Source organism: Oncorhynchus gorbuscha, linkage group LG12 (genome assembly GCF_021184085.1).
Source record: "Oncorhynchus gorbuscha isolate QuinsamMale2020 ecotype Even-year linkage group LG12, OgorEven_v1.0, whole genome shotgun sequence".
In the NCBI taxonomy this organism is placed as follows: Eukaryota; Metazoa; Chordata; class Actinopteri; order Salmoniformes; family Salmonidae; genus Oncorhynchus; species Oncorhynchus gorbuscha.
This window is the reverse complement of record NC_060184.1, coordinates 6,682,025-6,695,274: the sequence shown is the minus strand read 5'-3', so window position 1 is coordinate 6,695,274 and position 13,250 is coordinate 6,682,025. Positions and strand designations below refer to the sequence as shown.

Genomic DNA, 13,250 nt, shown 5'->3' with positions numbered 1-13,250 from the left:
GAGCAAAGTACAGAGAGGTCCTTCTCCAGAGCACTCAGGACCGCGGACTGGGGCGAAGGTTCACCTTCCGACAGGACAACAACCCTAAGCACACAGCCAAGACAACGCAGGAATGGCTTTGAGACAAGTCTCTGAATGTCCTTGAGTGGCACAGCCAGGGGCCTCCACTCTTTCTATTCTGGTTTTGAGCCAGTTTGCGCTGTTCTGTGACGGGAGTAGTACACGGCATTGTATGAGATCTTCAGTTTCTTCTTAGCAATTTCTCGCCTTCCTTTCTCAGAACAATAATAGACTGACGAGTTTCAGAAGAAAGTTCTTTTGTTTCTTGCCATTTTGAGCCAGTAATCGAATCCACAAATGCTGATGCTCCAGATACTAAACTTGCCTTAAGAAGGCCGGTTTTATTGCTTCTTTAATCAGAACAACAGTTGTCAGCTACACTAGTAATTTACAACATTAGCAATGTCTACACTGTATTTCTGATCAATTTGATGTTATTTTAATGGATAAAAAGTGTGCTTTTCTTTAAAAAACAAGGACATTTCTAAGTGACCCCAAACTTTGGAACGGCAGTGTATTTACAGATGGATAATTACCTCAAATGTATTGAACCGTATTGAAGTTGTTGTTTTGATATAGGAGAGGAGGAACGTCCATCTGGGTTTGAAGGGCACGCGGCCTAGCCGTTCCAAGCGCAGCCTAGCCTAATCGTTCCAAGCGCAGCCTAGCCTAATCGTTCCAAGCGCAGCCTAGCCTAATCGTTCCAAGCGCAGCCAGCCTAATCGTTCCAAGCGCAGCCTAGCCTAATCGTTCCAAGCGCAGCCTAATCGTTCCAAGCGCAGCCTAGCCTAATCGTTCCAAGCGCAGCCTAGCCTAATCGTTCCAAGCGCAGCCTAAGCCTAATAGCCGTTCCAAGCGCGGCCTAGCCTAATCGTTCCAAGCGCGGCCTAGCCTAATCGTTCCAAGCGCGGCCTAGCCTAATCGTTCCAAGCGCGGCCTAGCCTAATCGTTCCAAGCGCGGCCTAGCCTAATCGTTCCAAGACCTTTAGTGAGTGAGGGTCACAGCATTCTCACGTCTCAGAGCCATGGCATGAGGATTAGTTGCATTTACAGCTTTAAGCCTATGATGATTAAAAACACTATTTTTTTTGTCACCTTCGGACTTTGTTAGTAAATTTTTTTTTTTAATAGGTTATATGTTTTACCCTGTACCTGAATGCTACTCAACACTGGTGTTATTAGTTAAAAGTGCCCACTTTGTCTTGAGGTAAGCTGTTGTTAACTGTGGCTTTCCCATTTCTCCTCTGTTGTCCTGTCCAGGAACCAGCCTAAGGTGAGCACTTAACCAGGACAGTATTGTGAGGTTATAAAATCACTCTTTATTCACTATGACGGTTTTGTGTGTGTTCCTCAACTGGCTGTCATTTCCCCCCCTCAGGTCTTTGCTTATGACTACTGTTTCTGGTCCATGGATGAGACCGACACAGACAAGTTTGCAGGTTGGTTACATATCAAAATGTTGAATATATATATATATATATATATATACGACACCTGCGAGGGTAAAAAAAAAAAACACGCCCTGTTAAGAACTCTTTTTATTTAAATATTTTTTTGTATATATTGACTGTCAATGTTACATACACTATTATACATGTGCTTGCACTGATTCTTGGAATTTGGTTGACTACATGATTTAAGACCACAAAATGGAAATGCTTTCCGTTTGAGTTATATTAGGTTTTATTATCATTTTATATCATATATATATATATTTTTCAATAACAAAATAATGCTCTGGGGTGAAGTTTCCCCGAGGTACAGACCTAGGATCAGTTTTCCTTTGCCCAGTCCTAATCCTTAACCATTGGTAAATGGATCCAGGAACTGCATCTAGGTGCAATTTCACACTACATCCAGGATAACAGGACAAAAGGACATAGCTACAATATCCACAAAACCCAGTCGATGGCTTGAAGAAATGTAGCTAAATTTGTCTAAATTGATCCTTATACAATAACGAAATGTTTAAATAAACAAATAATTGGTGAAATCCCAGTGTAATGAGGCCTAATGCAGCAGATGACATGGAGTGAGTTTAGAATACCAAAATTAAATCGCCAGAACTGTTAGCAACGAGCTAACCAAGCTAACAACGAACTCACTAGCGAGCAGAGAGGTCTGAGTTCACAATTATATTTTATTGACTTCCAAACCATTTACACAAACCTTTACTAGCCCTAATGGCGCTATTTGTTTATACATCTCCCGTTGACATGACAACTGGGTCAGCGTTCCGAACCTTAGAATCGATCACGTGATAAACACATTCGTTTTGATTGGCTGCTGCTTGCAACTAGTTGCACAAAATTGCAAAGTTTCAATTGGATTTAACCAGGTATCAGGTGAGTTGTTTATTAGTTGCAGGGGGGGGGGGGTGTGTTTCACGAAGCAATCAAGAAGTAACTCTGCTGCAAGCAACTAAAATTGCGTGCAAGTTGCTTTGTGTAACCCCAGCCTTAGAACAGGTTTTGTACCAAAAGCAAACGTTTCCTGGTCCCAGAGCGGGGGGCTGGAAGCACTGTGTTTCCTGGTCCCAGACTGCTGCGTGGAGGGGCTGGAAGCACTGTGTTTCCTGGTCCCAGAGCGCTGCGTGGAGGGAAGCACTGTGTTTCCTGGTCCCAGAGCGCTGCGTGGAGGGAAGCACTGTGTTTCCTGGTCCCAGAGCGCTGCGTGGAGGGAAGCACTGTGTTTCCTGGTCCCAGAGCGCTGCGTGGAGGGAAGCACTGTGTTTCCTGGTCCCAGAGCGCTGCGTGGAGGGAAGCACTGTGTTTCCTGGTCCCAGAGCGCTGCGTGGATGGAAGCACTGTGTTTCCTGGTCCCAGAGCGCTGCGTGGAGGGAAAAACAGGCCCCAGCTTTAACTGAGCTAGTACACCTGTAGAAAGGAACAGACCTGGAAAACCAAACTATTGTCTTCAGGGAAGAGAATTCTCTGCCTTGGAGAAATAGCCTCATATTCTTGTGAAACTCAATTGGAATGTAATGTGTGTCTCTCAGGTCAAGAGGTCGTGTTCCAGTGCCTTGGAGAAAGTCTTCTGGACAATGCCTTCTTGGGCTATAACGCCTGTATCTTCGCTTATGGACAGACAGGTTGGTACCAGTTAATTCATCAAATGTATTTTTATTATGCCCTTTTTACATCAGCAGATGTCACAAAGTTATATACAGATAGTCAGTCTAAAACCACAAAGAACAAGCGATGCAGAAACATAGTGGCTAGAAAAAACTCCCTCGGAAGGCGGGAACCTCGGAAGGCGGGAACCTCGGAAGGCGGGAACCTCGAAAGGCGGGAACCTCGAAAGGCGGGAACCTCGAAAGGCGGGAACCTCGAAAGGCGGGAACCTCGAAAGGCGGGAACCTCGGAAGGCGGGAACCTCGAAAGGCGGGAACCTCGAAAGGCGGGAACCTCGAAAGGCGGGAACCTCGAAAGGCGGGAACCTCGAAAGGCGGGAACCTCGGAAGGCGGGAACCTCGGAAGGCGGGAACCTCGAAAGGCGGGAACCTCGAAGGCGGGAACCTCGAAGGCGGGAACCTCGAAGGCGGGAACCTCGAAGGCGGGAATTACCATATTAGAGTAGTTACTCAGACATTCAAAAACACACACCATGTGACACACACTTCAAACTCAGTTCAAACACTTAGTCCAATTTATTCTTTTGCATTTTCTCAAACAAAAAGTTTTGGCCTGTGATTTAATTGGCAGTGCCTCCCCTCTCTAGCTTTGATTGGCTGAGCCCTCCTGATCCAGTGATTTTTTTTTTTTTTTTCATTGGCTAAGCTTCACTGATCCTCTGATTTGATTGGCTGTGTACCCCCACCAGGCTCAGGGAAATCGTACACCATGATGGGTTCGTCAGAGCAGCCAGGTCTGATCCCACGGCTGTGCAGCTCTCTGTTTGACCGGATCCTACAGGAACAGAGGGAGGGAGAGAGCTTCACTGTAGAGGTCTCCTTTATGGAGATCTACAACGAGAAGGTTCGGGATCTACTGGATCCCAAAGGGTGAGGAGAACAGGAACTCTGCTTTTTTAAAATCAACAGTAAAAGACAGATAAACGTGAGTAAAAGGGGGCCGTCTCTTTACATCCAGGGTTAACACACTGAACACGATCCTTATTGCTGCTTAGAGATGGTCTCTCACACATCATGAAAACATTTATTCCAATTGATCAAGAGTAGAAAAGGTGTTTTTGGTTTGTTGTTGTCCCCCCCCCCTCTCCAAAAGGATGGTCCTTAATGATAACAACCTGTCTGTTCTCAGAAGTCGTCAGGCCCTGCGAGTGAGGGAACACAAGGTGTTCGGGCCTTACGTTGATGGTCTGTCCCGTCTGGCTGTGGCCTGCTATAAGGTGCTTTCATACAGTTGTTTTGTTTTATATCATTTCATTTTCTTTACTTCTATTGGCCCAGCGTGGTCTCATTGGAATACATGTTCTTTACTTCTATTGGTCCAGCGTGGTCTCATTGGAATACATGTTCTTTACTTCTATTGGCCCAGCGTGGTCTCATTGGAATACATGTTCTTTACTTCTATTGGCCCAGCGTGGTCTCATTGGAATACATGTTGTTTTCAAGAGAGGACTGGTGTTTCTACTTGGCCCAGCGTGGTCTCATTGGAATACATGTTCTTTACTTCTTCTATCTGGCCCAGCGTGGTCTCATTGGAATACATGTTCTTTACTTCTATTGGCCCAGCGTGGTCTCATTGGAATACATGTTCTTTCTCTCTATTGGCCCAGCGTGGTCTCATTGGAATACATGTTCTTTACTTCTATTGGCCCAGCGTGGTCTCATTGGAATACATGTTCTTTACTTCTATTGGCCCAGCGTGGTCTCATTGGAATACATGTTCTTTACTTCTATTGGACAGAGTGTGGTCTCATTGGAATACATGTTCATTTACTTCTATTGGACCTGTGGTTCATTGGAATACATGTTCAGACCTGGGTTCTATTGGCCCAGCGTGGTTCATTGGAATACATGTTCAGTCACTTCTATTGACCCAGTTCGTGGTCTCATTGGAATACATGTTCTTTAGGATCTATTGGCCCGGCCTGGTCTCATTGGAATACATGTTCTTTACCTTCTATTGGCCCAGCGTGGTCTCATTGGAATACATGTTCACAGACCTGGGTTCTATTGGCCCAGCGGACCTGGGTTCATTGGAATACATGTTCTTTACTTTATTGGCCCAGCGTGGTCTCATTGGAATACATGTTCTTTACTTCTATTGGTCCAGCGTGGTCTCATTGGAATACATGTTCTTTACTTCTATTGGCCCAGCGTGGTCTCATTGGAATACACAGTCACAGACCTGGGTTCTGGGGTAGGATCAACACACAGTCACTTTGGGTTCTGGGGTAGGTCCATTGGTTCCCAGTCACAGACCTGGTTCATTGGAATACATGTTCTTTACTTCTATTGTCCCAGACCTGGGTTCATTGGAATACATGTCACAGACCTGGGTTCTATTGGCCCAGCGTGGTCTCATTGGAATACATTTTCTTTACAGTCACGGACCTGGGTTTGGCCCAACACAGTCACAGACCTGGGTTCATTGAAATACATTTTGTTTGTCAAGAGAGGACTGGTGTTTCTACTATTTCTCACAGTGGTTACATTAGAGAGACCAGCCAATACAACCTGGGTTTTATCATTTCTCTCTCTTGACTTTCGTGAATCTCTCTTTCTCATCACTTGTCTCTCCTTCATCTAAAATCATTTATTTAACAAAAAAAAAATACTTTCAATTTTTCTCCTCTTTCATTATTTTCTCTCTCTAGCTTTCTCTCTCTCGTTGTGTTCTCAACAAATTTCATCTTTTAGCACTCTCCTTAGAGCCCTGTTCCTTCCCCCTCTCTCTTTTCGTAGAGCTCTGTTTCTCTCTCTCTGTTTCTCTCTCTCTCTTTCTCTCCTTCCCCTCTCCTTGGTGTAGAGCTCTCTCTCTCTCTCTGTTTAGAGCCGTGTGGTCTTTCTCGGTCTCTGTCTCTCTCTCTACAGGACATAGAGTGTCTGATGTCAGAGGGTAACAAGTCTCGTAGCTCAGTTTAGCAGCCACGAATTTGAACGAGGAGAGCAGCAGGTCCCATGCCGTCTTCAACATCATCCTCACACACACTCTAATGGACCTGGGTTCTGTAGGGGTAGGTTTTCAAGACACACAGTCACAGACCTGGGTTCTAGGGGTGGTGTCCAACACACACAGTCACAGACCTGGGTTCTTGTAGGTCCAACACACAGTCACAGACCTGGGTTCTGGGGTAGGATCAACACACACAGTCACAGACCTGGGTTCTGGGGTAGGTCCAACACACACAGTCACGGACCTGGGTTCTGGGGTAGGATCAACACAGTCACGGACCTGGGTTCTGGGGCCAGGTCCAAGACACACAGTCACAGACCTGGGTTCTGGGGTAGGTCCAACACACACAGTCACAGACCTGGGTTCTGGGGGTAGGTCCAACACAGTCACGGACCTGGGTTCTGGGGTGGGATCAACACACAGTCACAGACCTGGGTTCTGGGGTAGGTCCAACACAGTCACAGACCTGGGTTCTGGGGTAGGTCCAACACAGTCACAGACCTGGGTTCTGGGGTAGGTCCAACACAGTCACAGACCTGGGTTCTGGGGTAGGTCCAACACAGTCACAGACCTGGGTTCTGGGGTAGGTCCAACACAGTCACAGACCTGGGTTCTGGGGTAGGATCCACACAGTCACAGACCTGGGTTCTGGGGTAGGATCAACACACAGTCACAGACCTGGGTTCTGGGGTAGGTCCAGCACAGTCACAGACCTGGGTTCTGGGGTAGGTCCAAAACAGTCACAGACCTGGGTTCTGGGGTAGGTCCAAAACAGTCACAGACCTGGGTTCTGGGGTAGGTCCAACACACACAGTCACAGACCTGGGTTCTGGGGTAGGTCCAACACAGTCACAGACCTGGGTTCTAGGGTAGGTCCAACACAGTCACGGACCTGGGTTCTGGGGTAGGTCCAACACAGTCACAGACCTGGGTTCTGGGGTAGGTCCAACACACACAGTCACAGACCTGGGTTCTGGGGTAGGTCCAACACACACAGTCACAGACCTGGGTTCTGGGGTAGGTCCAACACAGTCACAGACCTGGGTTCTAGGGTAGGTCCATTGCTTTGACTTGTACGTGAATACATGTGTTGACATCACTGTAGTTTCATCTAAAATCATTTATTTAACAAAAAAAATACTTTCAATTTTTCTCCACTGACATTATTTTCTCCAGCTAGCTTTGTTGCTAACGTTGTGTTGCCAACAAATAACATGTTTCATAGCACTCTGTTTAGAGCCCTGTTCCATAGAGCCGTGTGGTGTTTCTAGAGCTCTGTTTAGAGCTGTGTGGTGTTTCATAGCACTCTGTTTAGAGCCCTGTTCCATAGAGCCGTGTGGTGTTTCGTAGAGCTCTGTTTAGAGCCGTGTGGTGTTTCCCGTAGAGCTCTGTTTAGAGCCGTGTGGTGTTTCGTAGAGCTCTGTTTAGAGCCGTGTGGTGTTTCGTAGAGCTCTGTTTAGAGCCGTCTGGTGTTTCGTAGAGCTCTGTTTAGAGCCGTGTGGTGTTTCTAGAGCTCTGTTTAGAGCCGTGTGGTGTTTTGTAGACCTCTGTTTAGAGCCGTGTGGTCACCCTCTTCACGTAGACCCTCTCTCTTTAGAGCCACCCTGTGGTGTTTCTCAGAGCTCTGTTTAGAGCCGTGTGGTGTTTCACCGTAGAGCTCTGTTTAGAGCCGTGTGGTGTTTCTAGACCCTCTCTCACCTCTCTTTAGAGCCGTGTCACCCTTTCTCTAGAGCTCTGTTTGGAGCCGTGTGGTGTTTTGTAGAGCCGTGTGGTGTTTTGTAGAGCCGTGTGGTGTTTTCTCAGAGCCGTGTGGTGTTTTGTAGAGCCGTGTGGTGTTTTGTCAGAGCCGTGTGGTGTTTTGTAGAGCCTCTGTGGTGTTTTGTAGAGCCGTGTCACCTCTGTTTCGTAGAGCTCTGTTTAGAGCCGTGTGGTGTTTCGTAGAGCTCTGTTTAGAGCCGTGTGGTGTTTCGTAGAGCTCTGTTTAGAGCCGTGTGGTGTTTCGTAGAGCTCTGTTTGGAGCCGTGTGGTGTTTTGTAGAGCCGTGTGGTGTTTTCTAGAGCCGTGTGGTGTTTTCTAGAGCCGTGTGGTCACCCTTTTGTAGAGCCGTGTGGTGTTTTGTAGAGCCATGTGGTGTTTTGTAGAGCTCTATTTACCTCTCAGCCGTGTGGTGTTTTGTAGAGCCATGTGGTGTTTCTAGAGCTCTGTTTAGAGCCGTGTGGTGTTTTGTACCTCTCAGCCGTGTGGTCTCTTTCGTAGAGCCGTCTGGTGTTTTGTGGACCCTCTCTATTTAGAGCCGTGTGGTGTTTTGTAGAGCCATGTGGTGTTTCGTAGAGCTCTCATTTACAGCCGTCTGGTGTTTCGTAGAGCTCTCACCTTTAGAGCCATGTGGTGTTCACCTCTCTTGTAGAGCCATGTGGTGTTTCTCAGAGCCGTGTGGTGTTCTCGTAGAGCTCTATTTAGAGCCGTGTGGTGTTTCATATTGCTCTATATAACCCATGTTGTTGTTGTAGACCAGTGGAGAGAAGGTCAGTAAGCTGAGTCTGGTGGATCTGGCTGGCAGCTCTATATAACCCTGTGTTGTTGTTGTTGTTGTTGTTGTAGACCAGTGGGGAGAAGGTCAGTAAACTGAGTCTGGTGGATCTGGCTGGCAGCTCTATATAACCCTGTGTTGTTGTTGTTGTAGACCAGTGGGGAGAAGGTCAGTAAGCTGAGTCTGGTGGATCTGGCTGGCAGCTCTATATAACCCTGTGTTGTTGTTGTTGTTGTTGTTGTTGTAGACCAGTCTCTCTCAAGGTCAGTCAGCTGAGTCTCTGGATCTCTCTCGGCAGTGAGAGAGCTGCTAAGACTGGAGCTCACTGGAGAGAGGATGACCTCTCTCTCTCAACATCAACAAGTAGGTTCTCTAGATCTTTCTCTCTCGCTCACCACCCTCTCTCTCTCTCTCACACATCTCTCTCTCACCCTCTCTCACCTCTCACCCTCTCTCACCTCTCTCTCACCTCTCTCACCTCTCACCCTCTCTCACCTCTCACCCTCTCTCACCTCTCTCACCTCTCTCACCTCTCTTTCACCTCTCACCCTCTCACCTCTCTTTCACCCTCTCTCACTCTCTCTCTCACCTCTCACCCTCTCTCACCTCTCTCTCACCTCTCTCTCTCACCTCTCACCCTCTCTCACCCTCTCTCTCTCTCACCTCTCACCCTCTCTCACCTCTCTCTCTCACCTCTCACCCTCTCTCACCTCTCTCTCTCACCTCTCACCCTCTCTCACCCTCTCTCACCTCTCACCCTCTCTCACCTCTCTCTCTCACCTCTCACCCTCTCTCACCCTCTCTCACCTCTCTCTCTCACCTCTCACCCTCTCTCACCTCTCTCTCTCACCTCTCACCCTCTCTCACCTCTCTCTCACTCTCTCACCCTCTCTCACCCTCTCTCTCACCTCCTCTCTCTCACCTCTCTCTCTCACCTCTCACCCTCTCTCACCCTCTCTCTCTCACCTCTCTCTCTCACCTCTCAACCTCTCACCCCTCACCTCTCCCTCTCACCTCTCTCTCCCTCTCACCTCTCACTCTCTCACCCTCTCTCACCTCTCTCTCACCCTCTCTCACCTCTCACCCTCTCTCACCTCTCTCTCACCTCTCACCCTCTCTCACCTCTCACCCTCCTCTCACCCTCTCACCCTCTCTCTCACCCTCTCTCACCTCTCACCCTCTCTCACCTCTCACCCTCTCTCACCTCTCACCTCTCTCTCACCCTCTCTCACCTCTCTCACCCTCTCTCACCTCTCACCCTCTCTCACCCTCTCTCACCTCTCTCACCCTCTCACCTCTCTCTCACCTCTCACCCTCTCTCACCCTCTCTCTCACCCTCTCTCACCCTCTCTCACCCTCTCTCACCCTCTCTCACCCTCTCTCACCCTCTCTCTCACCTCTCACCCTCTCTCCTCTCTCTCTCACCCTCTCTCTCACCCTCTCTCACCTCTCACTCTCTCTCTCACCTCTCACCCTCTCTCACTCTCTCTCTCTCACCTCTCACCTCTCACTCTCTCACCCTCTCTCACCCTCTCTCTCACCCTCTCTCTCACCCTCTCTCACCCTCTCTCACCCTCTCTCACCCTCTCTCACCCTCTCTCTCTCACCCTCTCTCACCCTCTCTCACCTCTCTCACCCTCTCTCTCTCACCCTCTCTCTCACCTCTCACCCTCTCTCACCTCTCACCCTCTCTCACCTCTCACCCTCTCTCACCCTCTCACCCTCTCTCACACTCTCTCACCCTCTCTCACCTCTCACCCTCTCTCACCCTCTCTCCTCTCTCTCACCCTCTCTCACCCTCTCTCACCCTCTCTCACCCTCTCTCACCCTCTCTCACCCTCTCTCACCTCTCTCTCTCACCCTCTCTCACCCTCTCTCACCTCTCTCTCTCACCCTCTCTCACCCTCTCTCACCCTCTCTCACCCTCTCTCACCTCTCTCTCTCACCCTCTCTCACCCTCTCTCACCCTCTCTCTCACCCTCTCTCACCCTCTCTCTCTCCCTCTCTCACCCTCACCTCTCACCCTCTCTCACCCTCTCTCACCTCTCTCTATCTCAAAATGTAACACACATGATGTGGTCCTGTTTTCCTAACATTCATTACTGTGTGGGTGTGGCCAGGTCTCTAAGCACACTGGGCTTGGTGATCTCAGCGCTGGCAGACCAAGGAGCAGGGAAGAACAAGACCAAGTTTGTTCCCTACAGAGACTCAGTTCTGACCTGGCTACTGAAGGTAGGCCTAGTCATAATTCCATGATATGGGTTTTTCACCATTTCACATTCTCCAACTGTAACAGTGTTGACCTGGTCTCTCCTTCCACACTACATACAGTACCAGTCAACAGTTTGGACACTCCTACTCATTCCAGGGTTTTTCTTTATTTTTACTATTTTCTACATTGTACAATAATAGAAAACATCAACACTGTGGAATAATGTAGAAACCAAAAGAAGTGAAGATATATTTTGATTTGTTTAACAAAGTAGCCACCCTTTTGAAAGCTTTGCACACTCTAGGCATTCTCTCAACTTGCTTCATGAGGTAGTCACCTGGAATGCATTGTTGAAAGTTAATTTGTGGCATTTCTTTCCGTCCTAATGCGTTTAAGACAATCGGTAGGGGGGGTATACAGAACATAGCCCTGTTTGGTAAAAGTCCAAGTCCATTTTATGGCAAGAACAGCTCAAATAAGCGAAGAGAAAAGACAGTAACAAAAACTATAAAGCCCTATGATGAAACTGGCTCTCATGAGGACCGCCACAGGAAAGGAAGACCCAGAGTTACCTCTGCTGCAGAGGATAAGTTAATTAGATTTACCAGCCTCAGAAATTGCTGCCCAAATAAATGCTTCACAGAGGTCAAGTAACGGACACATCTCAACATCAACTGTACAGAGGAGACTGCGTGAGTCAGGCCTTCATGGTCGAATTGCTGCAAAGAAACAACTACTAACGGACACCAATAATAAGAAGAGACTTGCTTGGGCCAAGAAACACGAGCAATGGACATTAGACTGGTGGAAATCTGTCCTTTGGTCTGATGAGTCCAAATGTTATATATTTGTTTCCAACCGCCGTGTCTTTGTGAGAAGCAGAGTAGGTGAACGGATGATCTCTGCATGTGTGGTTTTCACCGTGAAGCATGGAGGAGGTGTGAGGCTGCTTTGCTGGTGACAATGTTGGTAATTCATTTGGAATTCAAGGCACACTTAACCAGCATGGCTACCACAGCATTCTGCAGCGATATGCCGTCCCATCTGGTTTGTGCTTAGTGGGACAATCGTTTGTTTTTCAACAGGACAATGTACCAACACACCTCCAGGCTGTGTAAGGGCTATTTGACCAAGAAGGAGAGTGATGGGAGTGCTGCATCAGATGACCTGGCCTCCACAATCACCCACCTCAACCCAATTGAGATTGTTTGAGATGAGTTGGACCGCAGAGTGAAGGAAAAGCGGCCAACAAGTGCTCAGCATATGTGGGAACTCCTTTAAGACTGTTGGAAAAGCATTGCAGGTGAAGCTTGTTTAGAGAATGCCAAGAGTGTGCAAAGCTGTCATCAAGGCAAAGGGTGGCTACTTTGAAGAATCTAAAATATATTTTAATTTGTTCAACACTTTTTTTTGTTTGTTTACAACATGATTCCATATGTGTTATTTCATATTTTTGATGTCTTCACTATTATTCTACAGTTTAAAAAATAGTCCAATAATAAAAGTTCTTTAATGAGTAGGTGTGTCTAGACTTTTGACTGATACTGTATGTGGAAAAACAGTCTGTTTTTTTTAAAAAATGGAGTAACCTCATCTTCAGATTTCACATTCCTCCTGTCTTTTTCCTCCCTCTACAGGACAGTCTGTATTTTCTCTCTCCTCTCTACAGGACAGTCTGGTAGTAAACAGTCTGTCTTTTCTCTCTCCTCTCTCCTCTCTACAGGACAGTCTGGTAGTAAACAGTCTGTCTTTTCTCTCTCCTCTCTCCAGGACAGTCTGGTAGTAAACAGTCTGTCTTTTCTCTCTCCTCTCTACAGGACAGTCTGGTAGTAAACAGTCTGTCTTTTCTCTCTCCTCTCTCCTCTCTACAGGACAGTCTGGTAGTAAACAGTCTGTCTTTTCTCTCTCCTCTCTCCAGGACAGTCTGGTAGTAAACAGTCTGTCTTTTCTCTCTCCTCTCTCCTCTCTCCAGGACAGTCTGGGTGGTAACAGTCTGTCTTTTCTCTCTCCTCTCTACAGGACAGTCTGGTAGTAAACAGTCTGTCTTTTCTCTCTCCTCTCTCCTCTCTACAGGACAGTCTGGGTGGTAACAGTCTGTCTTTTCTGATAGTAAACAGTCTGTCTTTTCTCTCTCCAGGACAGTCTGGGTGGTAACAGTAGGACAGCCATGGTGGCCACGGTGAGTCCAGCAGGTGATAACTACGACGAGACGTTGTCCACGCTGCGCTACGCTGACCGGGCTAAGAGCATCGTCAACCACGCCGTCGTCAACGAAGACCCCAACGCACGCATCATCAGAGAGCTACGGGAGGAGGTGGAGAAACTACGAGACCAGCTCACTGAGGCGGAGGTACTGAACAGTTAA

At 47.7% G+C, this 13,250-nt stretch overlaps 1 pseudogene; it reads left to right on the top strand.

The window, feature by feature from the left end:
* Positions 1-13,250, top strand: part of LOC123991485 — a 24,518-nt pseudogene extending 11,268 nt beyond the window's left edge.